Genomic DNA, 10439 nt, shown 5'->3' on the forward strand with positions numbered 1-10439 from the left:
GGCCCTGGGAGCCAGAAGAGTGTGCCTGTAGCAGTGTTAACAAGAAGCGGGGTGGATACAGATCGGGGAGGGCGAATTCGAGAGTTGCAGGAATCTGACCCAGGACTGGAAGGCATCAGGAAACTTGGGGACAGGCATGTGCCAAAGGTGGAACTAATGGAAGGGATTTGGTGTGTCTTAACAACTGAGGGACCGGTCATGTTGTGCCCTCAGGGAAGTCGGACGGCTTTCTTAAGCTGGGTGCATGGAAGCTTGGCAGGGGGACACCCCGGGTTTGAGGAGGCACTGGGAACTTTAAAAAGGTTGTGCTGGTGGCCAGGAATGGCAGCTGATTTAAAATCACATCTGGAACGTTGTTTGAACTGTGCCAGGCACAGCCCACCTCACAAGGTGCTAAGGGGAGAATTAATGAGACAAGCCCCAAGGGGACCATGGGAAAGGATACAGATTGATTACACAGGACCCCTACCACCAGATCACAGGAAAAACCGATTCATGTTGGTGGTAGTGGATGCTTTCAGCCGGTGGGTGGAAGCTTTCCCCACAAAGTATCAAACTGCCCGGGTAACTGCTGCAATACTGGTAAATGAGGTATTCACTCGCTGGGGGGTCCCAAAGGTGATTGACTCAGACCAAGGAGCTGCTTTTCGATCAGATCTGTTAGGGGAGCTATCAGCCCTCACTGGAATCACACAGTTGTTCCATATTGCTTATCACCCCCAGGCTGCGGGGCAGGTGGAACGCATGAACCGCACCATTAAAAGTGAGCTAAGAAAGGGAGTGGAAATTGGAGGAAAAAACTGGTCACAGTTACTGCCCTTTGTCTTAATGAGAATAAGGGCCCGAGAATCAAAGGGCACAGGATTTTCTCCATATGAAGCTCTCATGGGAAGGCCTATGGAATGGTGGGAAAATCTACTTACCCCAGTACCTGGGGAAGTCACTACACACGGCCTAACACAAGAATGGATTTTAACTTTAATCGAACATGTAAAACAGGTACAGCAGGCGGTGGCCTGGTGAGACGAGCAAGGAGCAGCAAGAGTCAGAGCGTGGTATGACCTGCCTGGGGAGCGTAATCTACCCACGGTGGGAGATCTAGTGATGTACAAGATTCCAGGTCAACACCATCCATTCCCAGCTCCTAAATGGAAGGGCCCTTATCTTGTCCTTGACCAATTAGGGCCCAGTCTGCTCTTACTGGGTACAGAGAATGGAGGACGGGAGTGGGTTCACTGCACGCAAATAAAAAGGTACAAACAGGGGATTGGGAAAGGGGACATGTAAATTGTTTTATGTGTGTATTACAGGTTAATTCAAAAAGGAGAAAAGGATGAAAATTCCCTGGCCCTGGATGGAACAATTACTAGTGCTAATCACAATTGTCACATTTACAAATTCTATTCAGGTCCCACGATGTGAAGTGTCAAAAGGAGGAAACACATGGACGGCTACACATGCAACCTGTGGTAATAAAGCTAATGAAGACTATGAGAATCTCCCCATAGAAAGATGTACCACTAATACTCCAACAGGAATTTGGCAGTGTCGGTATATGGTTTATGGATTAGATGGGGGAATCCCAACCAGGTGGAGAATATCAAATTTATCAGGAAATATCGCATGGTACTCCCTGGGTGCTGCCATGATTAACGATAGTGAAAAACACAGTTACCCAGCTATGTGGTTTGTTACAGAGGGTCCAAAGAATATAACCCTCTGGTCTCCTGGAGCAAATGAACCCTCTTGGGAAAATAGGGCCCCACATTTAGGGTGTGATGTTACCATATGTAACCACAATGGTACTTCCATGGAAGATAATCCCCAAAGGTGTGATTGTTATGTACATATTACATTAGGCGTAAAATCCCCTCTGGGACGCTGGGTGTACGATGAGTTAACCATTTTACAGAATGTAACCCTACAGGTGATATGGATGCCAAGTTGGAAGAATCCAAATTTAAAGTGGCCACAGCCTGGAGCCAAGAATATTCCCCAACGAGCAAATGTCTGGGAGCCATTGTGGGAGCAGGTGCAGCCAGCACTTTTTAACGTGTCCTTTCACTCTATTACATGGGTGGTACGCCCCAAGGAATGGTGGGTGGACCAAATCCATCCTAATTGTAGTATGTACATAAAAGGATTGAAACAACAATTCAATGCATGGGTGAGGGGACACACCTGGAATCGTCGTCGGAAAAGGGGATTGTGGGCAGCTGGGAACACTATGCTGGGTACATGGAATCTGGGGGACGAGTGGGTAACCAAACAATTAGTAAGCCAAAATGTGAAATTTCAACAACAAATTAATGAATTAATGGCACAGCAACTATCAGCAGTTGCCACAGGGTGGAGGACAGCAGTAGAGGTAAACTTGCAGTTAACTCATTGGGCAGGGGACCTGGTGACATGGGTAGAAGATGGCTTCAGAAGACTAACATGGGGAGAAGTGTGCATAGGTATTCAAAATGCTCAGTTAATAATGTTAATGGATATTATGAGAGATGCTTGGTCAGAACAATGGCCTTCAGTATTGAATCGGGAAGCTAGCCCATATTTATCCACAATTGCAAAAACATACCCATCTACCTGGAAAATAACATCCCCGACCTGTGGGGACAGTTCTTGTGTAGTTGTTACTATGATACCATGGGAAGGAAATGCAAATAAGGTGGTTCCCTTGTACCCTATGGGAGTAAGTAGGGAAGGGGGAGCACGTTGGGAGCCACTAGGGAATAGGTGGGGGGCATGGAATGGGGTAAATTGGACTGTCATCACATTAAGCAGTTGTATATCCAGAGGAGGAATATGGATGTGCCCCTCTCCTATGACTATGGAGGAGCAGGATCAATGGCCTATTGCAAAGGGGGGGCATTTAGGGGTAATGTATATGGGGTATGGTGTATTCTGTTGGGAATGTATGCAATCCTGCAATATAACACTAGGAGGCAAAATCCTTCCAGTGTATGACAAAATTATGAACTTCTATACTCTGCCACCTGGACTATGGTGCACCAATGGATCAGTGGACTCAATCGTTGTAAACAATCGAACCAGCACCTACTACCCGATACCGTACCAAGTAGTTGAATTGGTTTGGACAATACCAAATTTCACTGTGGATATTCAATGGACACACAATATGGACAAAAGTACACAAAGATTACAAGAGCAACTTGCTGCAAGCGACAACAGTTGGACACACTTACAATACACACTACAGGATGGTGCTGACAAAATTTTAACCTTATCAAAGGAGGAGAAGCAGCGTTTTTGGTGGTGGCCAGGATGTTGGACCATACTGCAGTGGTCAGGACTCTCGGTGTTGCTGTGGAGTATCATAGCAGCTAGTGTATTGTTAACTATATGTGTGTTACATTGCATATGGAAATGATCAAGGGGGGCACAACCCCCTAGAGAACAGCCACTAATCATAACTTATAAGTAATGTAGTAAGCCCCCCCAAGTGTACTAGACAACCTGGACCCAACCTTCTCGGGCCCACTACACTGGGAAGTCTGGAACACTAATTGGAATAGGTGTGGTATGCCCGTACGAGAGAAGGTGCAGGGCACTATACTACACAAGGGGCAGTGGGACAGATGGAGCATCGACACCTTCCACCTCGATGCCTGGCCCTATCAGGAAATGTGTCGCCATATGTCCTATGCTTTTCCAGGGATACCTGGGCAGGAGGATCCCAAAAGAAAAAGGAAAAAAAAGGGGTGGAGTGTTAGGATATAGATATTCAGGCCTGTCTGTAAAGGCCTATACTCTAAGAATTTAGGTGTATTCCTATCACTTGGCTAGTTAGAGGTTTAAAAGAAAGAATCAAAATCACTGTCTGCCAGTGTAAGGGCCTTCTCTTACTGTGACAGTCTGAGGCCCTGTTCTTAGGCTAAGGCCTTTGGCTAAGCAACAGAGGCAGCCATAAGCTGGGAAGTGAATGGTCACATCCTCACATTCCAAACTAGTCACATTGAAATAAGGTGCTATTGGGCTGTTAGGAATTTAATCCTGTCCTTATAGTGCCTATCACCTCCAGAGAAAGGGAAGTGCCTAGAAGCTGTAAAAGGAAATTGAGGTTGATAGTTTTCTGTCTGGTAAGAACTCACTTATCAATAGACACAGCTGGGAAACTCTTATATCTTTACAGATGTAGTTGTGAAATCCTCACTTCTGTATTGTTTTGTCATTATAGTTCCCACTTTGCTATTGTTTATTGGCATGGTCTCTGTCTGGTTCTGTGATTGCTTCTGTCTGCTGTATAATTAATTTTGCTGGGTGTAAACTAATTAAGGTGGTGGGATATAATTGGTTAGCTAATCCATGTTAGGATTGGTTAGTTAAATTTTAGTAGAATGATTGGTTAAGGTATAGCTAAGAATATTACTATATAAATTAGGGGCAAACAGGAAGTAAGTTGGGATTCGAAAATAAGGAAAAAGGAACTTGTATTTAGCTTGCTGGAAGTTCACCCCAATAAACATCGAATTGTTTGCACCTTCGGACTTCGGGTATTGTTGCTCTCTGTTCATGCGAGAAGAACCAGGGAAGTGGGAGAGTGAAGGAATAAGCTCTCTAACAATTAGTTTACACCCAGCAAAATTAATTATACAGCAGACAGAAACAATCACAGAACCAGACAGAGATGATACAGACAAACAATGGCAAAGTGGGAACTATAATGACAAAACAATAGAGAAGTGAGGATTTCACATTCCAGCTATTGATAAGTGAGTTCTTGCCCTGTTCCTTCCAGCACAGTTAAAGGTGTACAATCTCTAATGAGCCCCGGGTTTTTAATTAGGGAGACTGTAGCTAAGTCAGCTATTTTCCCTTAACCTTTGTATGTCCATGTCTACCCTTGTGGCTGGTTGTATTTGTGTTGTTGCCTTCTGGGCAGCTTGCCCACGGGGCCTCATGTGAATAGAGTGCCTACAGGACATGCATACAGAGCTACACCCTCAGCAACCTCCTCTGGGACACCCTGGCCTAGGGCAGCGAGCTGGAAGGCTGGCCAGACCAGTTACCCCTGCAGAGCTGGGGAGCTTATCTAGACTGTAAAGCATTGCGGCCTGGTTACAGGAAGACAGCCACGTTCCCAGCCTGGGGGGACAGAGGAAGCTGCTGCAGCTACTAACCATGTTATGTAGACACAAGAGATGTTCTGAGCCAGCCCTGTCACTAGCTGGTTATAAATGCATTTGGAAGTGGCAGTGTAGACAGGCCCCAAGTTGATGCAATATATGTGTTAAGAAATCAGGATGAAGGTATGTTACAGCAGTTTAGACTTCACTCCTCCCCTCCTTAAACTCTCTGCATTGGACTCACATCTGAATTTGGCACAATGGATTGAGGGTCAGCAGCTTGCAGCACTAGGCCCTGGGTTCTAGACACAGTGATTCCCGGGCTGCTTCCCCTTGCTACCAAGAGGCAAAAACAACGCTGAGCCACCACTAAAGAAATATTGTGTTTGAAAACTTCTCCTTTTGCCTGAAGCTCTGCTGGCAAAAGCAAAGCCAAGCCAGTGCTGCGGCTCGTGCCTGAAGCTTTAGTCTCCGGGCTCTTGTTGATGCTCCCATGAGATGTGCTGCTAACACCCTGTGCAAGAACTAAACTCGGAAGAGGGGATTAGTCGTGCAAGCTGGAAATCACTGAATGGAATGAACAGGCTGAGTCAATCGGGCATTACATGTCTCCAGTCCTGGCCTTTATTTTCATTCAACCCCAAATCGACATTTCCGTGAAAGGTACAAAACAGTCATTGCGACATTACAAACAAAATTAGTTTTGCCTTTCGTACAGAATCTTTACAGGAGACCAGAAAATCGCCATTTTAGGAACAGCAGCTGCAGTTCCTGGATGCTGGAGCTTTGCAGACACAGCTCTTGGCACAATGATTGCATCCGGCTGGGCAACAGGAGCAACAGCCTGAAAAGATAAAAATCAAGACACGATTATTGGAGAGGCCAGACAACAAAAAATAAAAACAACCCTCCCCCGTAAGAGCTGAAGGAAGTTCAACATGGATGAGACAAGGAGCAAAACCATGCCGTGAACTGTACTTTATAAAATATTAAAACATCTCAGTGGTACTGTTAATACATATTCCTCACAGAGGCCACATAAAAGTCAAGACTGGACAGTCCTGAGTCCTTTCCCACCTTGATATAGGTCAGAATCCTTTATCTGACCCAAGGGTTTTGTTAAGAACACTCAGCGTACAAACAAGAAACAACTGGTTGGCGTTGGAAAGAACAGAAGAAGTTTTTAGGAATTATTCTTCGGGAAAGGACACCGATTCCACCTTTCAGGCCCACACTTGGAAAGTAAGTATACAGTTTAACAACAGACGCCCTGCTTCAGCAAAGCACCTGCTTATTGTCAAGCATAGGCTTAAATCCATCCCCAGTCAGCAAAGCACTTGCGGCCTGATCCCAAGATCCCACCGAAATGAGAGGCAAGACTCACCTTCCCTTTGACGGGCTTTGCAGCAGGCCCACAAAGCACAGCCCTAACTCCCCCAGGCTACAACTTGAGCAGACGCTTAATGGTTCTGCTACATCGGGGCCAGAAATTCCAGCTTCTGTTCTCCAGGCTCCACGCTGCTGCAGGGAGCCAGTGACAAACCCTCGTTCGTCGCAGGCTCAGACAGGCGGGCAACTCGCTTGTGGAGGAAACATTTTTAAGGGGGGGGGGGGATACTCACTCTTTTTGCAAGAGGTGCACCTGCAATTTGTGCACTGGCAGGAGTCAGCGCAGGTACACGAGCCACCTGGTGGACAAAGGGGGGGGGGGAATGAGCATCACGGCTGGACTAAAACCGAGAGGACGATCAGCGGCAAGGGGAGAATTTTGTCCCCAGCATGGCAAAAGAAGCCCGGGCCATCTGAGCCGGGGAGCTCGGTTTGCAGGCTCCCGCCGCAGAGATTTCACAGAGCCGGAGCCGTCCCGGGCGCAGGGATCGTTCCCCTTCCCCGGCAAGGGGGGGGCTGTTTCCCAGCGAGGGGGGAGCAGCCCCCGAAGGCCCCGCAGCAGCTCGGAGCAGGGTCCGTGCGGCTCCGCCGCGGGACGAGTCACTCACCGGCAGCGCAAGGGCAGTCCTGGGGATCCATCGCTCTCCGGCTTGCGGCGGTCGCTGCTCAGCCAGGCGGAGGGGAGGAGACGAGGCTTGGAGCGGAGCTGCCCGACGCCTCCCATTTATCCCGGCGGAGGCGTGGGAGCGAGCGCAAAACCCCCGCCCCGCCGCCCTGCACACGGGCCCCGAAGCAGCGAGCAGAGCCGGGGGCTGCGGCCGGCTCCTATCGCCGCCCAGAGCCGCGCTGCGTGACTGCACAAGGCCCGGGGCGCCCCGCACAGCGCCGCGCGCAGAGCCCCCGGAGCGCATTGCGTGGGGCTAGCCCCGCACACAGCAGGGCGCCGTGTGCAAACGTCCCTCCCCCCCACACACACACTGCGTTGCCTGGTGCTGTCCCCGCACAGACCCGGGCGCGGAGTGGAAACGCCCGAGTCCCGAGTGCAAGACACAGCCCCGGGCGCCGAGTGCAGCCCGCTCTCCCCGAGCGCATTGCAGGGCGCTGTCCCCTGCCGGGCCCCGGCGCGGAGCGCAAAAGCCGCCGCAGTGCGGGACACGGTGCGATTCCCGCACAGACCCACCCCAGGGCGCTGAGAGCAACCCCCGCCCCGAGTGCGGGACACGGTGCGATTCCCGCACAGACCCACCCCAGGGCGCTGAGAGCAACCCCCGCCCCCACCACCGCCCCGAGTGCGGGGCACGGTGCGATTCCCCCACAGACCCTCCCCAGGGCGCTGAGAGCAACCCCCGCCCCCACCACCGCCCCGAGTGCGGGGCACGGTGCGAATCCCCCACAGACCCTCCCCAGGGCGCTGAGAGCAACCCCCGCCCCCCCCCCCGCCCCGAGTGCGGGGCACGGTGCGATTCCCGCACAGACCCACCCCAGGGCGCTGAGAGCAACCCCCGCCCCGAGTGCGGGACACGGTGCGATTCCCGCACAGACCCACCCCAGGGCGCTGAGAGCAACCCCCGGCTCCCCCCCGCCCCGAGTGCGGGGCACGGTGCGATTTCCGCATAGACCCACCCCAGGGCGCTGAGAGCAACCCCCGGCCCCCCCCCGCCCCGAGTGAGGGGCAGGGTGCGATTCCCGCACAGACCCACCCCAGGGCGCTGAGAGCAACCCCCGCCCCCCCCCCGCCCCGAGTGCGGGGCACGGTGCGTTTCCCGCACAGACCCACCCCAGGGCGCTGAGAGCAACCCCCGCCCCCCCCCCGCCCCGAGTGCGGGACACGGTGCGATTTCCGCATAGACCCCAGGGCGGTGAGTGCAACGCGTATCCTTAATGTGATGGTTATTTTATTTCCCTCATCGGGACCATGGCACTAGAGGGCCTGGGGGGCAGGCTCTGCTCAGACAGCTCTAGGGTTCCCACAGGTGCTGGAAATATGGGTGCTTGGGGGGCTGCCACCCCCCCTGGCTTGAAGTGGTTTCAGTCCTATGCAGGGTTTACAGGGCATTCAGTGTGCAGGGCGGCGGGGCGGGGGTTTTGCGCTCGCTCCCACGCCTCCGCCGGGATAAATGGGAGGCGTCGGGCAGCTCCGCTCCAAGCCTCGTCTCCTCCCCTCCGCCTGGCTGAGCAGCGACCGCCGCAAGCCGGAGAGCGATGGATCCCCAGGACTGCCCTTGCGCGGCCGGTGAGTGACTCGTCCCGCGGCGGAGCCGCACGGACCCTGCTCCGAGCTGCTGCGGGGCCTTCGGGGGCTGCTCCCCCCTCGCTGGGAAACAGCCCCCCCCTTGCCGGGGAAGGGGAACGATCCCTGCGCCCGGGACGGCTCCGGCTCTGTGAAATCTCTGCGGCGGGAGCCTGCAAACCGAGCTCCCCGGCTCAGATGGCCCGGGCTTCTTTTGCCATGCTGGGGACAAAATTCTCCCCTTGCCGCTGATCGTCCTCTCGGTTTTAGTCCAGCCGTGATGCTCATTCCCCCCCCCCTTTGTCCACCAGGTGGCTCGTGTACCTGCGCTGACTCCTGCCAGTGCACAAATTGCAGGTGCACCTCTTGCAAAAAGAGTGAGTATCCCCCCCCCCCCTTAAAAATGTTTCCTCCACAAGCGAGTTGCCCGCCTGTCTGAGCCTGCGACGAACGAGGGTTTGTCACTGGCTCCCTGCAGCAGCGTGGAGCCTGGAGAACAGAAGCTGGAATTTCTGGCCCCGATGTAGCAGAACCATTAAGCGTCTGCTCAAGTTGTAGCCTGGGGGAGTTAGGGCTGTGCTTTGTGGGCCTGCTGCAAAGCCCGTCAAAGGGAAGGTGAGTCTTGCCTCTCATTTCGGTGGGATCTTGGGATCAGGCCGCAAGTGCTTTGCTGACTAGGGATGGATTTAAGCCTATGCTTGACAATAAGCAGGTGCTTTGCTGAAGCAGGGCGTCTGTTGTTAAACTGTATACTTACTTTCCAAGTGTGGGCCTGAAAGGTGGAATCGGTGTCCTTTCCCGAAGAATAATTCCTAAAAACTTCTTCTGTTCTTTCCAACGCCAACCAGTTGTTTCTTGTTCGTACGCTGAGTGTTCTTAACAAAACCCTTGGGTCAGATAAAGGATTCTGACCTATATTAAGGTGGGAAAGGACTCAGGACTGTCCAGTCTTGACTTTTATGTGGCCTCTGTGAGGAATATGTATTAACAGTACAACTGAGATGTTTTAATATTTTATAAAGTACAGTTCACGGCATGGTTTTGCTCCTTGTCTCATCCATGTTGAACTTCCTTCAGCTCTTACGGGGGAGGGTTGTTTTTATTTTTTGTTGTCTGGCCTCTCCAATAATCGTGTCTTGATTTTTATCTTTTCAGGCTGTTGCTCCTGTTGCCCAGCCGGATGCAATCATTGTGCCAAGAGCTGTGTCTGCAAAGCTCCAGCATCCAGGAACTGCAGCTGCTGTTCCTAAAATGGCGATTTTCTGGTCTCCTGTAAAGATTCTGTACGAAAGGCAAAACTAATTTTGTTTGTAATGTCGCAATGACTGTTTTGTACCTTTCACGGAAATGTCGATTTGGGGTTGAATGAAAATAAAGGCCAGGACTGGAGACATGTAATGCCCGATTGACTCAGCCTGTTCATTCCATTCAGTGATGTGCAGCTTGCACGACTAATCCCCTCTTCCGAGTTTAGTTCTTGCACAGGGTGTTAGCAGCACATCTCATGGGAGCATCAACAAGAGCCCGGAGACTAAAGCTTCAGGCACGAGCCGCAGCACTGGCTTGGCTTTGCTTTTGCCAGCAGAGCTTCAGGCAAAAGGAGAAGTTTTCAAACACAATATTTCTTTAGTGGTGGCTCAGCGTTGTTTTTGCCTCTTGGTAGCAAGGGGAAGCAGCCCGGGAATCACTGTGTCTAGAACAGTGATTCCCGGCTCCCCAGCTCTGCAGGG

At 51.7% G+C, this 10439-nt stretch overlaps 2 long non-coding RNA genes across 2 annotated transcripts; one reads left to right on the forward strand and one right to left on the reverse strand.

Moving 5' to 3' along the window:
- Positions 1-5691: 5691 nt before the first annotated feature.
- On the reverse strand, positions 5692-7722 carry LOC142070908 (uncharacterized). Its single transcript, XR_012666828.1, has 2 exons — positions 7088-7722; positions 5692-5934 (listed from the first exon to the last, which is right to left on the reverse strand). It is a non-coding gene; the product is annotated as an uncharacterized LOC142070908 (long non-coding RNA).
- A 532-nt stretch (positions 7723-8254) lies between these two features.
- Positions 8255-10107, forward strand: LOC142070909 (uncharacterized). Its single transcript, XR_012666829.1, has 2 exons — positions 8255-8712; positions 9865-10107. It is a non-coding gene; the product is annotated as an uncharacterized LOC142070909 (long non-coding RNA).
- The last annotated feature ends 332 nt before the right edge of the window (positions 10108-10439 follow it).

This window comes from Caretta caretta, chromosome 2 (assembly GCF_965140235.1).
Source record: "Caretta caretta isolate rCarCar2 chromosome 2, rCarCar1.hap1, whole genome shotgun sequence".
In the NCBI taxonomy this organism is placed as follows: Eukaryota; Metazoa; Chordata; order Testudines; family Cheloniidae; genus Caretta; species Caretta caretta.